General features: G+C 44.7%; 15 non-coding genes across 15 annotated transcripts; 10 read left to right on the forward strand and 5 right to left on the reverse strand.

Annotated features, from left to right (window-relative positions):
* The first annotated feature begins 1,070 nt into the window (after positions 1-1,070).
* TRNAT-UGU (transfer RNA threonine (anticodon UGU)) lies at positions 1,071-1,142 on the forward strand. Its single transcript has one exon. It is a non-coding gene; the product is annotated as a tRNA-Thr (tRNA).
* A 1,155-nt stretch (positions 1,143-2,297) lies between these two features.
* Positions 2,298-2,392, reverse strand: TRNAI-UAU (transfer RNA isoleucine (anticodon UAU)). The gene is made up of 2 exons: positions 2,355-2,392; positions 2,298-2,333 (listed from the first exon to the last, which is right to left on the reverse strand). It is a non-coding gene; the product is annotated as a tRNA-Ile (tRNA).
* A 292-nt stretch (positions 2,393-2,684) lies between these two features.
* TRNAS-GCU (transfer RNA serine (anticodon GCU)) lies at positions 2,685-2,766 on the forward strand. The gene has a single exon. It is a non-coding gene; the product is annotated as a tRNA-Ser (tRNA).
* A 1,116-nt stretch (positions 2,767-3,882) lies between these two features.
* TRNAT-UGU (transfer RNA threonine (anticodon UGU)) lies at positions 3,883-3,954 on the forward strand. Its single transcript has one exon. It is a non-coding gene; the product is annotated as a tRNA-Thr (tRNA).
* A 1,155-nt stretch (positions 3,955-5,109) lies between these two features.
* TRNAI-UAU (transfer RNA isoleucine (anticodon UAU)) lies at positions 5,110-5,204 on the reverse strand. The gene is made up of 2 exons: positions 5,167-5,204; positions 5,110-5,145 (listed from the first exon to the last, which is right to left on the reverse strand). It is a non-coding gene; the product is annotated as a tRNA-Ile (tRNA).
* Positions 5,205-5,496: 292 nt separating this feature from the next.
* On the forward strand, positions 5,497-5,578 carry TRNAS-GCU (transfer RNA serine (anticodon GCU)). Its single transcript has one exon. It is a non-coding gene; the product is annotated as a tRNA-Ser (tRNA).
* Positions 5,579-6,694: 1,116 nt separating this feature from the next.
* On the forward strand, positions 6,695-6,766 carry TRNAT-UGU (transfer RNA threonine (anticodon UGU)). Its single transcript has one exon. It is a non-coding gene; the product is annotated as a tRNA-Thr (tRNA).
* A 1,170-nt stretch (positions 6,767-7,936) lies between these two features.
* TRNAI-UAU (transfer RNA isoleucine (anticodon UAU)) lies at positions 7,937-8,031 on the reverse strand. Its single transcript has 2 exons — positions 7,994-8,031; positions 7,937-7,972 (listed from the first exon to the last, which is right to left on the reverse strand). It is a non-coding gene; the product is annotated as a tRNA-Ile (tRNA).
* A 292-nt stretch (positions 8,032-8,323) lies between these two features.
* On the forward strand, positions 8,324-8,405 carry TRNAS-GCU (transfer RNA serine (anticodon GCU)). Its single transcript has one exon. It is a non-coding gene; the product is annotated as a tRNA-Ser (tRNA).
* A 2,002-nt stretch (positions 8,406-10,407) lies between these two features.
* TRNAT-UGU (transfer RNA threonine (anticodon UGU)) lies at positions 10,408-10,479 on the forward strand. Its single transcript has one exon. It is a non-coding gene; the product is annotated as a tRNA-Thr (tRNA).
* Positions 10,480-11,602: 1,123 nt separating this feature from the next.
* TRNAI-UAU (transfer RNA isoleucine (anticodon UAU)) lies at positions 11,603-11,697 on the reverse strand. Its single transcript has 2 exons — positions 11,660-11,697; positions 11,603-11,638 (listed from the first exon to the last, which is right to left on the reverse strand). It is a non-coding gene; the product is annotated as a tRNA-Ile (tRNA).
* Positions 11,698-11,989: 292 nt separating this feature from the next.
* TRNAS-GCU (transfer RNA serine (anticodon GCU)) lies at positions 11,990-12,071 on the forward strand. The gene has a single exon. It is a non-coding gene; the product is annotated as a tRNA-Ser (tRNA).
* A 1,116-nt stretch (positions 12,072-13,187) lies between these two features.
* TRNAT-UGU (transfer RNA threonine (anticodon UGU)) lies at positions 13,188-13,259 on the forward strand. The gene has a single exon. It is a non-coding gene; the product is annotated as a tRNA-Thr (tRNA).
* Positions 13,260-14,381: 1,122 nt separating this feature from the next.
* Positions 14,382-14,476, reverse strand: TRNAI-UAU (transfer RNA isoleucine (anticodon UAU)). Its single transcript has 2 exons — positions 14,439-14,476; positions 14,382-14,417 (listed from the first exon to the last, which is right to left on the reverse strand). It is a non-coding gene; the product is annotated as a tRNA-Ile (tRNA).
* Positions 14,477-14,768: 292 nt separating this feature from the next.
* On the forward strand, positions 14,769-14,850 carry TRNAS-GCU (transfer RNA serine (anticodon GCU)). The gene has a single exon. It is a non-coding gene; the product is annotated as a tRNA-Ser (tRNA).
* Positions 14,851-15,937: the final 1,087 nt, after the last annotated feature.

Consider the following 15,937-nt stretch of genomic DNA (forward strand, 5'->3'; position numbering starts at 1 on the left):
CACGGGTCCCGGGCAGTCCTCTCCCGGGCGTACGTGGTTGTCCGACAGATTCGGGCAGATGTGCTTTTACGAACCGGATCGGAATCGGCCCAAATAATAATAATAATAATAATAATCCACATTTGTAAGGCGCACAATCACCCGTAAGGGTCTCTAGGCGCTAGGGGCCGTTGGGAAGATTAAGCAAGCTATTGCCCAGAGTCACATGGTGCTGGGCTAATCTGCCGCCGGTGCCGGGGATCGAACCGTGATCCCCAGATTCCGGAGTCAGCCGCCCTAGCCGCGGCGCCAGCTATTTCCCAGAGTCACGTGGTGCTGGGCTAATCTGCGGCCGGTGCCGGGGATCGAACCCTGATCTCTGGGATGCTCGAGGGTTACTACGCGCTCTAAAAAAACCTCAAATAAAAAAATCTCCAGATTCCGGAGTCAGCCGCCCTAGCCGCGGCGCCAGCTATTTCCCAGAGTCACCTGGTGCTGGGCTAATCTGCCGCCGGTGCCGGGGATCGAACCGTGATCTCCAGATTCCGGAGTCAGCCTCCCTAGCCGCGGCGCCAGCTATTTCCCAGAGTCACGTGGTGCTGGGCTAATCTGCGGCCGGTGCCGGGGATCGAACCCTGATCTCTGGGATGCTCGAGGGTTACTACGCGCTCTACAAAAACCTTAAATAAAAAAATCTCCAGATTCCGGAGTCAGCCGCCCTAGCCGCGGCGCCAGCTATTTCCCAGAGTCACCTGGTGCTGGGCTAATCTGCCGCCGGTGCCGGGGATCGAACCGTGATCCCCAGATGGGGATATCCCAAAAATCTGGCATGGATACGGCCCGCCAGGACTGGTTTGGGCACCCCTGAACTAGAGCTATCAGTATGGTCATAAATGTGAATACTCTTATGTTCTCAAATCAAAATGGAGTTTTTCCTACTTCCAAGAAAAGTGTCTTAAGCATGCTCTTCAATTTGTGCACGCATGTAGACATTCAAATGCAACTGCATTTCCATACAGAGTCTCAAAATCATAGATATCTTCATACCGCAGTAAGAATACATGAAGCGATTTACACACTGCAAGCAGGCTGGCCTTGTAGCTCAGTGGCAGAGCACTGGTCTTGTAAACCAGGGGTCATGAGTTCAAGCCTCATCAGGTCCTTTTTATATGTGAGTTTCTGTATGTTGTTTCCAAGTCATTCTTTCTAGGAGTCACACCTTGTCTTAAGTTTGCTTATTGACAAGCTTCCCTTTCCTGCTTTCATCGTATCAAGAAGACTTCATGAAAACCATTGAACCATAAACTATCGCCTCACCCCTTCCGATCGCCTGACGAACGCCTGACAAACGCCATTCTCACCCCGCCGGGCAAAGCCAAATAAGCCATGCATATTTGAAGTTCCTTTGAAAGTCAGAGCGAGGACTATGACCTCTGTTCCGACTGAGTCTGCATCCACAGAAAGGATGAAATAAGGATCTAGAAATTTCACCAAGGAGATGTGAACTTCATCCCCCTTAAAATACTTTTCCTCCCAGATGCCCCGGCTCTTAGTCAAATGAGGTTAATCTTCAAAACCCCACCCCCACTAACCATAAATATCCGACTCTCCTGCTGTCCATTCAAATGATACAAGGTATCTTGTACATAGAGAGAATGTGAGAAAAAGCAGAATCGCTTCATAGATTTGGTGACCTTGGATGGGTGGGCTGGATAAAGAAGTGAACCTGATTTCGGGAAAAGGAGTATCGTGATGGGGATGAGGAAAAGAGAACATGTACCACATTCACAAGTTAGAGAAATAAATATATTAGGTTGAATGGTTTTAAAAAGTTAACTTTGAGCATGAATTGTTTTTTTAAACTGCAAAGAATAAAAAAAATCAATGTGGGATTGGAGGCACAATCTGAGCAGAAAGCACCATAAGCTGCTATGGTGCAACTCTTATGTTGACTAGAAACATTAATATGATGACGCTCTTCTTTTGATATGTCTTTCAGTTAAATTTTATTGTAAGTAGCTGATACAGCACTGTTTGCAGCTCCTCAGTATATGGTTATCCCGTGACAACAATGTTTTCATCATATTTATTATTCTACAAATGTATTTTTAAATGCACTGATGTGGTGTTTGCATGCTATGCAAGACGGCACATCATGGAATGTTTATAAGGAGCATCGAATAGGATTGTGATATTTGCACCTGGAAGAGTCGGACACGCAGATCCTGAAAAGAAGTAAAAACTCGCTAGCAAGGGCCGTCTTTCCCCTGAGTTTATTCTTTACTTTTAGTGAAATGGTTTATGAAAAACCAGTAAGCTGCTCCAGGTGAGGCTCGAACTCACAACCTCGGCATGCCTCAATGCAAGTACTGCTGTATAAGTACCGCACGCTAACCGATTGCGCCACTGGAGCTCACTGTTCTCATACCTCCCCAGTTGAGCCATCTAGAGCTGACCAAGTAGATACTGGCACTGCTCCCTTATTCACTGTGCAAGATCGACTCACATGCTTGCATGTTATCATGACTATTAAAAACTACAGTCCTAATGGAACAGATTTGATAATTCTGCTATATCATATGCTCTGTCTATTGAACACCACATATATTTGCCAGTTCTGACACAGTCTAGGAGAAACTTATGATTATTTGTAATTAGCACATCGTAAGAATTTCCTAAAAAATGAAACATAGTCACCTAAGGCAGACGAGGTGGCCGAGTGGTTAAGGCGATGGACTGCTAATCCATTGTGCTCTGCACGCGTGGGTTCGAATCCCACCTTCGTCAGAACGCCATCAGACACTCTTTTGAAGGTGGGCATGTCTCGTAGTACAATTTCACTCTCTTTCAAGACACAGCCATAATCCACTAGAAGGGCCCAACTGACTATTCCATTTTGGCAATTATGTCAAATTAAGGGAAGTGTTTTGTGCTTAATTGAAATTAGATCTTTCATGAAGTGTCCAGAGGATTGCCTTTCCCTCACTCCTGGCCTTCTAACTAACCCTGGTCGTAGTGGGCGTAGTGGGGCTCCGCGGAGCTACGCGGAGTGGGCGAGAAGCTACGCCCACTCCCGCACTCCGCGTAGCCCCACTACGCACCTCCCTCCCGCTCTCCCCTACATACATTATTTAAGCAACTACCCTTAATAAAACAATTTTAAAGCACTTACCGTGTCCGGGGCTCCTCCGGGGCTCCATCTTGGAATAGCGTCGTCCTGGATACCAATGCGCATGCGCGGGAGGCCGCGCATGCGCATTGGTATCCAGGAAGGGACGCTATTCCAAGAGGGAGCCCCGGAAGAGCCCCGGACATGGTAAGTGCTTTAAAAATTGTTTTATTAAGGTTAGTTGCTTAAATAATGTATGTAGGGGAGGGCGGGAGGGAGGCGGGTGGCGGCCGAATCGGCTACGCTCACGGAGTGGGCGTAGTGTTGCCGGCTACGCTGTCTACGCAAAATGCGTAGAAGGCAACACTACGCCTACTCCGTGGGCTTAGCCGATTCGGACGCCCAGGGTTACTTCTAACCAGTTTGGATAGATAGACTGATAAGAAAGCAGCTCTTACTCCTAAAGTTTCAGCCATCTCAAGTGTATGACTGTTGACATATGTCTGCCCCACAGAGACAGATCACTTCTAATAAGTGAGTTCTCTATCTGTCACTGATTGTGGACATACTAACTAGAGCTATCAGTATGGTCATAAATGTGAATACTCTTATGTTCTCAAATCAAAATGGAGTTTTTCCTACTTCCAAGAAAAGTGTCTTAAGCATGCTCTTCAATTTGTGCACGCATGTAGACATTCAAATGCAACTGCATTTCCATACAGAGTCTCAAAATCATAGATATCTTCATACCGCAGTAAGAATACATGAAGCGATTTACATACTGCAAGCAGGCTGGCCTTGTAGCTCAGTGGCAGAGCACTGGTCTTGTAAACCAGGGGTCATGAGTTCAAGCCTCATCAGGGCCTTTTTATATGTGAGTTTCTGTATGTTGTTTCCAAGTCATTCTTTCTAGGAGTCACACCTTGTCTTAAGTTTGCTTATTGACAAGCTTCCCTTTCCTGCTTTCATCGTATCAAGAAGACTTCATGAAAACCATTGAACCATAAACTATCGCCTCACCCCTTCCGATCGCCTGACGAACGCCTGACAAACGCCATTCTCACCCCGCCGGGCAAAGCCAAATAAGCCATGCATATTTGAAGTTCCTTTGAAAGTCAGAGCGAGGACTATGACCTCTGTTCCGACTGAGTCTGCATCCACAGAAAGGATGAAATAAGGATCTAGAAATTTCACCAAGGAGATGTGAACTTCATCCCCCTTAAAATACTTTTCCTCCCAGATGCCCCGGCTCTTAGTCAAATGAGGTTAATCTTCAAAACCCCACCCCCACTAACCATAAATATCCGACTCTCCTGCTGTCCATTCAAATGATACAAGGTATCTTGTACATAGAGAGAATGTGAGAAAAAGCAGAATCGCTTCATAGATTTGGTGACCTTGGATGGGTGGGCTGGATAAAGAAGTGAACCTGATTTCGGGAAAAGGAGTATCGTGATGGGGATGAGGAAAAGAGAACATGGACCACATTCACAAGTTAGAGAAATAAATATATTAGGTTGAATGGTTTTAAAAAGTTAACTTTGAGCATGAATTGTTTTTTTAAACTGCAAAGAATAAAAAAAATCAATGTGGGATTGGAGGCACAATCTGAGCAGAAAGCACCATAAGCTGCTATGGTGCAACTCTTATGTTGACTAGAAACATTAATATGATGACGCTCTTCTTTTGATATGTCTTTCAGTTAAATTTTATTGTAAGTAGCTGATACAGCACTGTTTGCAGCTCCTCAGTATATGGTTATCCCGTGACAACAATGTTTTCATCATATTTATTATTCTACAAATATATTTTTAAATGCACTGATGTGGTGTTTGCATGCTATGCAAGACGGCACATCATGGAATGTTTATAAGGAGCATCGAATAGGATTGTGATATTTGCACCTGGAAGAGTCGGACACGCAGATCCTGAAAAGAAGTAAAAACTCTCTAGCAAGGGCCGTCTTTCCCCTGAGCTTATTCTTTACTTTTAGTGAAATGATTTATGAAAAACCAGTAAGCTGCTCCAGGTGAGGCTCGAACTCACAACCTCGGCATGCCTCAATGCAAGTACTGCTGTATAAGTACCGCGCGCTAACCGATTGCGCCACTGGAGCTCACTGTTCTCATACCTCCCCAGTTGAGCCATCTAGAGCTGACCAAGTAGATACTGGCACTGCTCCCTTATTCACTGTGCAAGATCGACTCACACGCTTGCATGTTATCATGACTATTAAAAACTACAGTCCTAATGGAACAGATTTGATAATTCTGCTATATCATGTGCTCTGTCTATTGAACACCACATATATTTGCCAGTTCTGACACAGTCTGGGAGAAACTTATGATTATTTGTAATTAGCACATCGTAAGAATTTCCTAAAAAATGAAACATAGTCACCTAAGGCAGACGAGGTGGCCGAGTGGTTAAGGCGATGGACTGCTAATCCATTGTGCTCTGCACGCGTGGGTTCGAATCCCACCTTCGTCGGAACGCCATCAGACACTCTTTTGAAGGTGGGCATGTCTTGTAGTACAATTACACTCTCTTTCAAGACACAGCCATAATCCACTAGAAGGGCCCAACTGACTATTCCATTTTGGCAATTATGTCAAATTAAGGGAAGTGTTTTGTGCTTAATTGAAATTAGATCTTTCATGAAGTGTCCAGAGGATTGCCTTTCCCTCACTCCTGGCCTTCTAACTAACCCTGGTCGTAGTGGGCGTAGTGGGGCTCCGCGGAGCTACGCGGAGTGGGCGAGAAGCTACGCCCACTCCCGCACTCCGCGTAGCCCCACTACGCACCTCCCTCCCGCTCTCCCCTACATACATTATTTAAGCAACTACCCTTAATAAAACAATTTTAAAGCACTTACCGTGTCCGGGGCTCGTCCGGGGCTCCATCTTGGAATAGCGTCGTCCTGGATACCAATGCGCATGCGCGGGAGGCCGCGCATGCGCATTGGTATCCAGGAAGGGACGCTATTCCAAGAGGGAGCCCCGGAAGAGCCCCGGACATGGTAAGTGCTTTAAAAATTGTTTTATTAAGGTTAGTTGCTTAAATAATGTATGTAGGGGAGGGCGGGAGGGAGGCGGGTGGCGGCCGAATCGGCTACGCTCACGGAGTGGGCGTAGTGTTGCCGGCTACGCTGTCTACGCAAAATGCGTAGAAGGCAACACTACGCCTACTCCGTGGGCGTAGCCGATTCGGACGCCCAGGGTTACTTCTAACCAGTTTGGATAGATAGACTGATAAGAAAGCAGCTCTTACTCCTAAAGTTTCAGCCATCTCAAGTGTATGACTGTTGACATATGTCTGCCCCACAGAGACAGATCACTTCTAATAAGTGAGTTCTCTATCTGTCACTGATTGTGGACATACTAACTAGAGCTATCAGTATGGTCATAAATGTGAATACTCTTATGTTCTCAAATCAAAATGGAGTTTTTCCTACTTCCAAGAAAAGTGTCTTAAGCATGCTCTTCAATTTGTGCACGCATGTAGACATTCAAATGCAACTGCATTTCCATACAGAGTCTCAAAATCATAGATATCTTCTTACCGCAGTAAGAATACATGAAGCGATTTACATACTGCAGGCAGGCTGGCCTTGTAGCTCAGTGGCAGAGCACTGGTCTTGTAAACCAGGGGTCATGAGTTCAAGCCTCATCAGGGCCTTTTTATATGTGAGTTTCTGTATGTTGTTTCCAAGTCATTCTTTCTAGGAGTCACACCTTGTCTTAAGTTTGCTTATTGACAAGCTTCCCTTTCCTGCTTTCATCGTATCAAGAAGACTTCATGAAAACCATTGAACCATAAACTATCGCCTCACCCCTTCCGATCGCCTGACGAACGCCTGACAAACGCCATTCTCACCCCGCCGGGCAAGCCCTGCCGGGCAAAGCCAAATAAGCCATGCATATTTGAAGTTCCTTTGAAAGTCAGAGCGAGGACTATGACCTCTGTTCCGACTGAGTCTGCATCCACAGAAAGGATGAAATAAGGATCTAGAAATTTCACCAAGGAGATGTGAACTTCATCCCCCTTAAAATACTTTTCCTCCCAGATGCCCCGGCTCTTAGTCAAATGAGGTTAATCTTCAAAACCCCACCCCCACTAATCATAAATATCCGACTCTCCTGCTGTCCATTCAAATGATACAAGGTATCTTGTACATAGAGAGAATGTGAGAAAAAGCAGAATCGCTTCATAGATTTGGTGACCTTGGATGGGTGGGCTGGATAAAGAAGTGAACCTGATTTCGGGAAAAGGAGTATCGTGATGGGGATGAGGAAAAGAGAACATGGACCACATTCACAAGTTAGAGAAATAAATATATTAGGTTGAATGGTTTTAAAAAGTTAACTTTGAGCATGAATTGTTTTTTTAAACTGCAAAGAATAAAAAAAGATCAATGTGGGATTGGAGGCACAATCTGAGCAGAAAGCACCATAAGCTGCTATGGTGCAACTCTTATGTTGACTAGAAACATTAATATGATGACGCTCTTCTTTTGATATGTCTTTCAGTTAAATGTTATTGTAAGTAGCTGATACAGCACTGTTTGCAGCTCCTCAGTATATGGTTATCCCGTGACAACAATGTTTTCATCATATTTATTATTCTACAAATGTATTTTTAAATGCACTGATGTGGTGTTTGCATGCTATGCAAGACGGCACATCATGGAATGTTTATAAGGAGCATCGAATAGGATTGTGATATTTGCACCTGGAAGAGTCGGACACGCAGATCCTGAAAAGAAGTAAAAACTCTCTAGCAAGGGCCGTCTTTCCCCTGAGTTTAATCTTTACTTTTAGTAAAATGGTTTATGAAAAACCAGTAAGCTGCTCCAGGTGAGGCTCGAACTCACAACCTAAGCATGCCTCAATGCAAGTACTGCTGTATAAGTACCGCGCGCTAACCGATTGCGCCACTGGAGCTCACTGTTCTCATACCTCCCCAGTTGAGCCATCTAGAGCTGACCAAGTAGATACTGGCACTGCTCCCTTATTCACTGTGCAAGATCGACTCACATGCTAGAATGTTATCATGACTATTAAAAACTACAGTCCTAATGGAACAGATTCGATAATTCTGCTATATCATGTGCTCTGTCTATTGAACACCACATATATTTGCCAGTTCTGACACAGTCTAGGAGAAACTTATGATTATTTGTAATTAGCACATCGTAAGAATTTCCTAAAAAATGAAACATAGTCACCTAAGGCAGACGAGGTGGCCGAGTGGTTAAGGCGATGGACTGCTAATCCATTGTGCTCTGCACGCGTGGGTTCGAATCCCACCTTTGTCGGAACGCCATCAGACACTCTTTTGAAGGTGGGCATGTCTCGTAGTACAATTACACTCTCTTTCAAGACACAGCCATAATCCACTAGAAGGGCCCAACTGACTATTCCATTTTGGCAATTATGTCAAATTAAGGGAAGTGTTTTGTGCTTAATTGAAATTAGATCTTTCATGAAGTGTCCAGAGGATTGCCTTTCCCTCACTCCTGGCCTTCTAACTAACCCTGGGCGTAGTGGGCGTAGTGGGGCTCCGCGGAGTTACGCGGAGTGGGCGAGAAGCTACGCCCACTCCCGCACTCAGCGTAGCCCCACTACGCACCTCCCTCCCGCTCTCCCCTACATACATTATTTAAGCAACTACCCTAATAAAACAATTTTAAAGCACTTACCGTGTCCGTGGCTCGTCCGGGGCTCCCTCTAGGAATAGCGTTGTCCTGGCTACCAATGCGCATGCGCGGGCGGCCGCGCATGCGCATTGGTATCCAGGAAGGGACGCTATTCCAAGAGGGAGCCCCGGAGGAGCCCCGGACATGGTAAGTGCTTTAAAAATTGTTTTATTAAGGTTAGTTGCTTAAATAATGTATGTAGGGGAGGGCGGGAGGGAGGCGGGTGGCGGCCGACTCGGCTACGCACACGGAGTGGGCGTAGTGTTGCCGGCTATGCTGTCTACGCAAAATGCATAGAAGGCAACACTACGCCTACTCCGTGGGCGTAGCCGATTCGGACGCCCAGGGTTACTTCTAACCAGTTTGGATAGATAGACTGATAAGAAAGCAGCTCTTACTCCTAAAGTTTCAGCCATCTCAAGTGTATGACTGTTGACATATGCCTGCCCCACAGAGACAGATCACTTCTAATAAGTGAGTTCTCTATCTGTCACTGATTGCGGACATACTAACTAGAGCTATCAGTATGGTCATAAATGTGAATAGAGGACTACACTTCTCAGCGCTAGTTGAGGCCCACCACTCCGGCTTGTGGCACAACTTTTTCTTTACTTCCCATGCATCTCGGCCACGGCCTTTGATAGGTATGCCAGCACGTATCACGCCACCAAGTTGCATCAATTGCCATGCAAAATGATCAATATTGATTGATTCTATGTTATTTGTTTGTTTATTTGTCTGTTTGTCTCACCATCTGTCCACAGACTTCTAGGTTCCTCGTAACAGAGGTAATTCCCCAGACTTATTAGTTTGTTTCTTTTAATGCACCTTTTTTATACATAGTGCTATTTTTAACTTTCACCGCCTTTGGCAGGGTGGGCCTTAGCGCGCCCACACCTGTTAAGGTGACACTCACAAACTGGTCCTGAAGAAAGCCCTGTAAAGTCACACATACCACCGGCAGAAACATGTTGACCCCTCTTTAATAGGGAAACACAAGTATATTCTATTTGGTTAGTTCTCCCTACACATAGTTAATTTTTAATATGTCAGGTTGACCAGCCAATAAATGATTTTTTGGTACAACCCTGGACATTTTTAAATTCACTTAACTTTTTTCACACTTTACCCTCACAAGAACCTGCTCCGCAGTCTCCTGGCGTCGCAGCACACCGGGGAGGTATTCGATCTCTCCCGGTGGACCCGATGATGAAGCATGTCACCACTAGGGTGAGTGAGGGTTTCTTGAAAAAATCTTGTATTTTTTCGTGAAATTGGTCTGTGCATCTGACCACTTACAACTGGCCTCGAATCTTACGTGCTACAACGCTTCTCTGAGGGACACTCTTCTTTTGTTTATCTGATAACTGACTGGGGTCTAAGAGTGCCCTATAACCCTATCTCTCCTTTTGTTGATTCATAAATGTGAATACTCTTATGTTCTCAAATCAAAATGGAGTTTTTCCTACTTCCAAGAAAAGTGTCTTAAGCATGCTCTTCAATTTGTGCACGCATGTAGACATTCAAATGCAACTGCATTTCCATACAGAGTCTCAAAATCATAGATATCTTCATACCGCAGTAAGAATACATGAAGCGATATACATACTGCAGGCAGGCTGGCCTTGTAGCTCAGTGGCAGAGCACTGGTCTTGTAAACCAGGGGTCATGAGTTCAAGCCTCATCAGGCCCTTTTTATATGTGAGTTTCTGTATGTTGTTTCCAAGTCATTCTTTCTAGGAGTCACACCTTGTCTTAAGTTTGCTTATTGACAACTTTCCCTTTCCTGCTTTCATCGTATCAAGAAGACTTCATGAAAACCATTGAACCATAAACTATCGCCTCACCCCTTCCGATCGCCTGACGAACGCCTGACAAACGCCATGCATATTTGAAGTTCCTTTGAAAGTCAGAGCGAGGACTATGACCTCTGTTCCGACTGAGTCTGCATCCACAGAAAGGATGAAATAAGGATCTAGAAATTTCACCAAGGAGATGTGAACTTCATCCCCCTTAAAATACTTTTCCTCCCAGATGCCCCGGCTCTTAGTCAAATGAGGTTAATCTTCAAAACCCCACCCCCACTAACCATAAATATCCGACTCTCCTGCTGTCCATTCAAATGATACAAGGTATCTTGTACATAGAGAGAATGTGAGAAAAAGCAGAATCGCTTCATAGATTTGGTGACCTTGGATGGGTGGGCTGGATAAAGAAGTGAACCTGATTTCGGGAAAAGGAGTATCGTGATGGGGATGAGGAAAAGAGAACATGTACCACATTCACAAGTTAGAGAAATAAATATATTAGGTTGAATGGTTTTAAAAAGTTAACTTTGAGCATGAATTGTTTTTTTAAACTGCAAAGAATAAAAAAAAATCAATGTGGGATTGGAGGCACAATCTGAGCAGAAAGCACCATAAGCTGCTATGGTGCAACTCTTATGTTGACTAGAAACATTAATATGATGACGCTCTTCTTTTGATATATCTTTCAGTTAAATTTTATTGTAAGTAGCTGATACAGCACTGTTTGCAGCTCCTCAGTATATGGTTATCCCGTGACAACAATGTTTTCATCATATTTATTATTCTACAAATGTATTTTTAAATGCACTGATGTGGTGTTTGCATGCTATGCAAGACGACACATCATGGAATGTTTATAAGGAGCATCGAATAGGATTGTGATATTTGCACCTGGAAGAGTCGGACACGCAGATCCTGAAAAGAAGTAAAAACTCTCTAGCAAGGGCCGTCTTTCCCCTGAGTTTATTCTTTACTTTTAGTGAAATGGTTTATGAAAAACCAGTAAGCTGCTCCAGGTGAGGCTCGAACTCACAACCTCGGCATGCCTCAATGCAAGTACTGCTGTATAAGTACCGTGCGCTAACTGATTGCGCCACTGGAGCTCACTGTTCTCATATCTCCCCAGTTGAGCCATCTAGAGCTGACCAAGTAGATACTGGCACTGCTCCCTTATTCACTGTGCAAGATCGACTCACATGCTAGCATGTTATCATGACTATTAAAAACTACAGTCCTAATGGAACAGATTTGATAATTCTGCTATATCATGTGCTCTGTCTATTGAACACCACATATATTTGCCAGTTCTGACACAGTCTAGGAGAAACTTATGATTATTTGTAATTAGCACATCGTAAGAATTTCCTAAAAAATGAAACATAGTCACCTAAGGCAGACGAGGTGGCCGAGTGGTTAAGGCGATGGACTGCTAATCCATTGTGCTCTGCACGCGTGGGTTCGAATCCCACCTTCGTCGGAATGCCATCAGACACTCTTTTGAAGGTGGGCATGTCTCGTAGTACAATTACACTCTCTTTCAAGACACAGCCATAATCCACTAGAAGGGCCCAACTGACTATTCCATTTTGGCAATTATGTCAAATTAAGGGAAGTGTTTTGTGCTTAATTGAAATTAGATCTTTCATGAAGTGTCCAGAGGATTGCCTTTCCCTCACTCCTGGCCTTCTAACTAACCCTGGTCGTAGTGGGCGTAGTGGGGCTCCGCGGAGCTACGCGGAGTGGGCGAGAAGCTACGCCCACTCCCGCACTCCGCGTAGCCCCACTACGCACCTCCCTCCCGCTCTCCCCTACATACATTATTTAAGCAACTACCCTTAATAAAACAATTTTAAAGCACTCACCGTGTCCGGGGCTCGTCCGGGGCTCCATCTTGGAATAGCGTTGTCCTGGATACCAATGCGCATGCGCGGGAGGCCGCGCATGCGCATTGGTATCCAGGAAGGGACGCTATTCCAAGAGGGAGCCCCGGAAGAGCCCCGGACATGGTAAGTGCTTTAAAAATTGTTTTATTAAGGTTAGTTGCTTAAATAATGTATGTAGGGGAGGGCGGGAGGGAGGCGGGTGGCGGCCGAATTGGCTACGCTCACGGAGTGGGCGTAGTGTTGCCGGCTACGCTGTCTACGCAAAATGCGTAGAAGGCAACACTACGCCTACTCCGTGGGCGTAGCCGATTCGGACGCCCAGGGTTACTTCTAACCAGTTTGGATAGATAGACTGATAAGAAAGCAGCTCTTACTCCTAAAGTTTCAGCCATCTCAAGTGTATGACTGTTGACATATGTCTGCCCCACAGAGACAGATCACTTCTAATAAGTGAGTTCTCTATCTGTCACTGATTGTGGACATACTAACTAGAGCTATCAGTATGGTCATAAATGTGAATACTCTTATGTTCTCAAATCAAAATGGAGTTTTTCCTACTTCCAAGAAAAGTGTCTTAAGCATGCTCTTCAATTTGTGCACGCATGTAGACATTCAAATGCAACTGCGTTTCCATACAGAGTCTCAAAATCATAGATATCTTCATACCGCAGTAAGAATACATGAAGCAATTTACATACTGCAAGCAGGCTGGCCTTGTAGCTCAGTGGCAGAGCACTGGTCTTGTAAACCAGGGGTCATGAGTTCAAGCCTCATCACGGCCTTTTTATATGTGAGTTTCTGTATGTTGTTTCCAAGTCATTCTTTCTAGGAGTCACACCTTGTCTTAAGTTTGCTTATTGACAAGCTTCCCTTTCCTGCTTTCATCGTATCAAGAAGACTTCATGAAAACCATTGAACCATAAACTATCGCCTCACCCCTTCCGATCGCCTGACGAACGCCTGACAAACGCCATGCATATTTGAAGTTCCTTTGAAAGTCAGAGCGAGGACTATGACCTCTGTTCCGACTGAGTCTGCATCCACAGAAAGGATGAAATAAGGATCTAGAAATTTCACCAAGGAGATGTGAACTTCATCCCCCTTAAAATACTTTTCCTCCCAGATGCCCCGGCTCTTAGTCAAATGAGGTTAATCTTCAAAACCCCACCCCCACTAACCATAAATATCCGACTCTCCTGCTGTCCATTCAAATGATACAAGGTATCTTGTACATAGAGAGAATGTGAGAAAAAGCAGAATCGCTTCATAGATTTGGTGACCTTGGATGGGTGGGCTGGATAAAGAAGTGAACCTGATTTCGGGAAAAGGAGTATCGTGATGGGGATGAGGAAAAGAGAACATGTACCACATTCACAAGTTAGAGAAATAAATATATTAGGTTGAATGGTTTTAAAAAGTTAACTTTGAGCATGAATTGTTTTTTTAAACTGCAAAGAATAAAAAAAATCAATGTGGGATTGGAGGCACAATCTGAGCAGAAAGCACCATAAGCTGCTATGGTGCAACTCTTATGTTGACTAGAAACATTAATATGATGACGCTCTTCTTTTGATATGTCTTTCAGTTAAATTTTATTGTAAGTAGCTGATACAGCACTGTTTGCAGCTCCTCAGTATATGGTTATCCCGTGACAACAATGTTTTCATCATATTTATTATTCTACAAATGTATTTTTAAATGCACTGATGTGGTGTTTGCATGCTATGCAAGACGGCACATCATGGAATGTTTATAAGGAGCATCGAATAGGATTGTGATATTTGCACCTGGAAGAGTCGGACACGCAGATCCTGAAAAGAAGTAAAAACTCTCTAGCAAGGGCCGTCTTTCCCCTGAGTTTATTCTTTACTTTTAGTGAAATGGTTTATGAAAAACCAGAAAGCTGCTCCAGGTGAGGCTCGAACTCACAACCTCGGCATGCCTCAATGCAAGTACGGTTGTATAAGTACCGCGCGCTAACCGATTGCGCCACTGGAGCTCACTGTTAACATACCTCCCCAGTTGAGCCATCTAGAGCTGACCAAGTAGATACTGGCACTGCTCCCTTATTCACTGTGCAAGATCGACTCACATGCTAGCATGTTATCATGACTATTAAAAACTACAGTCCTAATGGAACAGATTTGATAATTCTGCTATATCATGTGCTCTGTCTATTGAACACCACATATATTTGCCAGTTCTGACACAGTCTAGGAGAAACTTATGATTATTTGTAATTAGCACATCGTAAGAATTTCCTAAAAAATGAAACATAGTCACCTAAGGCAGACGAGGTGGCCGAGTGGTTAAGGCGATGGACTGCTAATCCATTGTGCTCTGCACGCGTGGGTTTGAATCCCACCTTCGTTGGAACGCCATCAGACACTCTTTTGAAGGTGGGCATGTCTCGTAGTACAATTACACTCTCTTTCAAGACACAGCCATAATCCACTAGAAGGGCCCAACTGACTATTCCATTTTGGCAATTATGTCAAATTAAGGGAAGTGTTTTGTGCTTAATTGAAATTAGATCTTTCATGAAGTGTCCAGAGGATTGCCTTTCCCTCACTCCTGGCCTTCTAACTAACCCTGGTCGTAGTGGGCGTAGTGGGGCTCCGCGGAGCTGCGCGGAGTGGGCGAGAAGCTACGCCCACTCCCGCACTCCACGTAGCCCCACTACGCACCTCCCTCCCGCTCTCCCCTACATACATTATTTAAGCAACTACCCTTAATAAAACAATTTTAAAGCACTTACCGTGTCCGGGGCTCGTCCGGGGCTCCATCTTGGAATAGCGTCGTCCTGGATACCAATGCGCATGCGCGGGAGGCCGCGCATGCGCATTGGTATCCAGGAAGGGACGCTATTCCAAGAGGGAGCCCCGGAAGAGCCCCGGACATGGTAAGTGCTTTAAAAATTGTTTTATTAAGGTTAGTTGCTTAAATAATGTATGTAGGGGAGGGCGGGAGGGAGGCGGGTGGCGGCCGAATCGGCTACGCACACTGAGTGGGCGTAGTGTTGCCGGCTACGCTGTCTACGCAAAATGCGTAGAAGGCAACACTACGCCTACTCCGTGGGCGTAGCCGATTCGGACGCCCAGGGTTACTTCTAACCAGTTTGGTTAGATAGACTGATAAGAAAGCAGCTCTTACTCCTAAAGTTTCAGCCATCTCAAGTGTATGACTGTTGACATATGTCTGCCCCACAGAGACAGATCACTTCTAATAAGTGAGTTCTCTATCTGTCACTGATTGTGGACATACTAACTAGAGCTATCAGTATGGTCATAAATGTGAATACTCTTATGTTCTCAAATCAAAATGGAGTTTTTCCTACTTCCAAGAAAAGTGTCTTAAGCATGCTCTTCAATTTGTGCACGCATGTAGACATTCAAATGCAACTGCATTTCCATACAGAGTCTCAAAATCATAGATATCTTCATACCGCAGTAAGAATACA

Source organism: Lissotriton helveticus, chromosome 5_1 (genome assembly GCF_964261635.1).
Source record: "Lissotriton helveticus chromosome 5_1, aLisHel1.1, whole genome shotgun sequence".
NCBI lineage: Eukaryota > Metazoa > Chordata > Amphibia > Caudata > Salamandridae > Lissotriton > Lissotriton helveticus.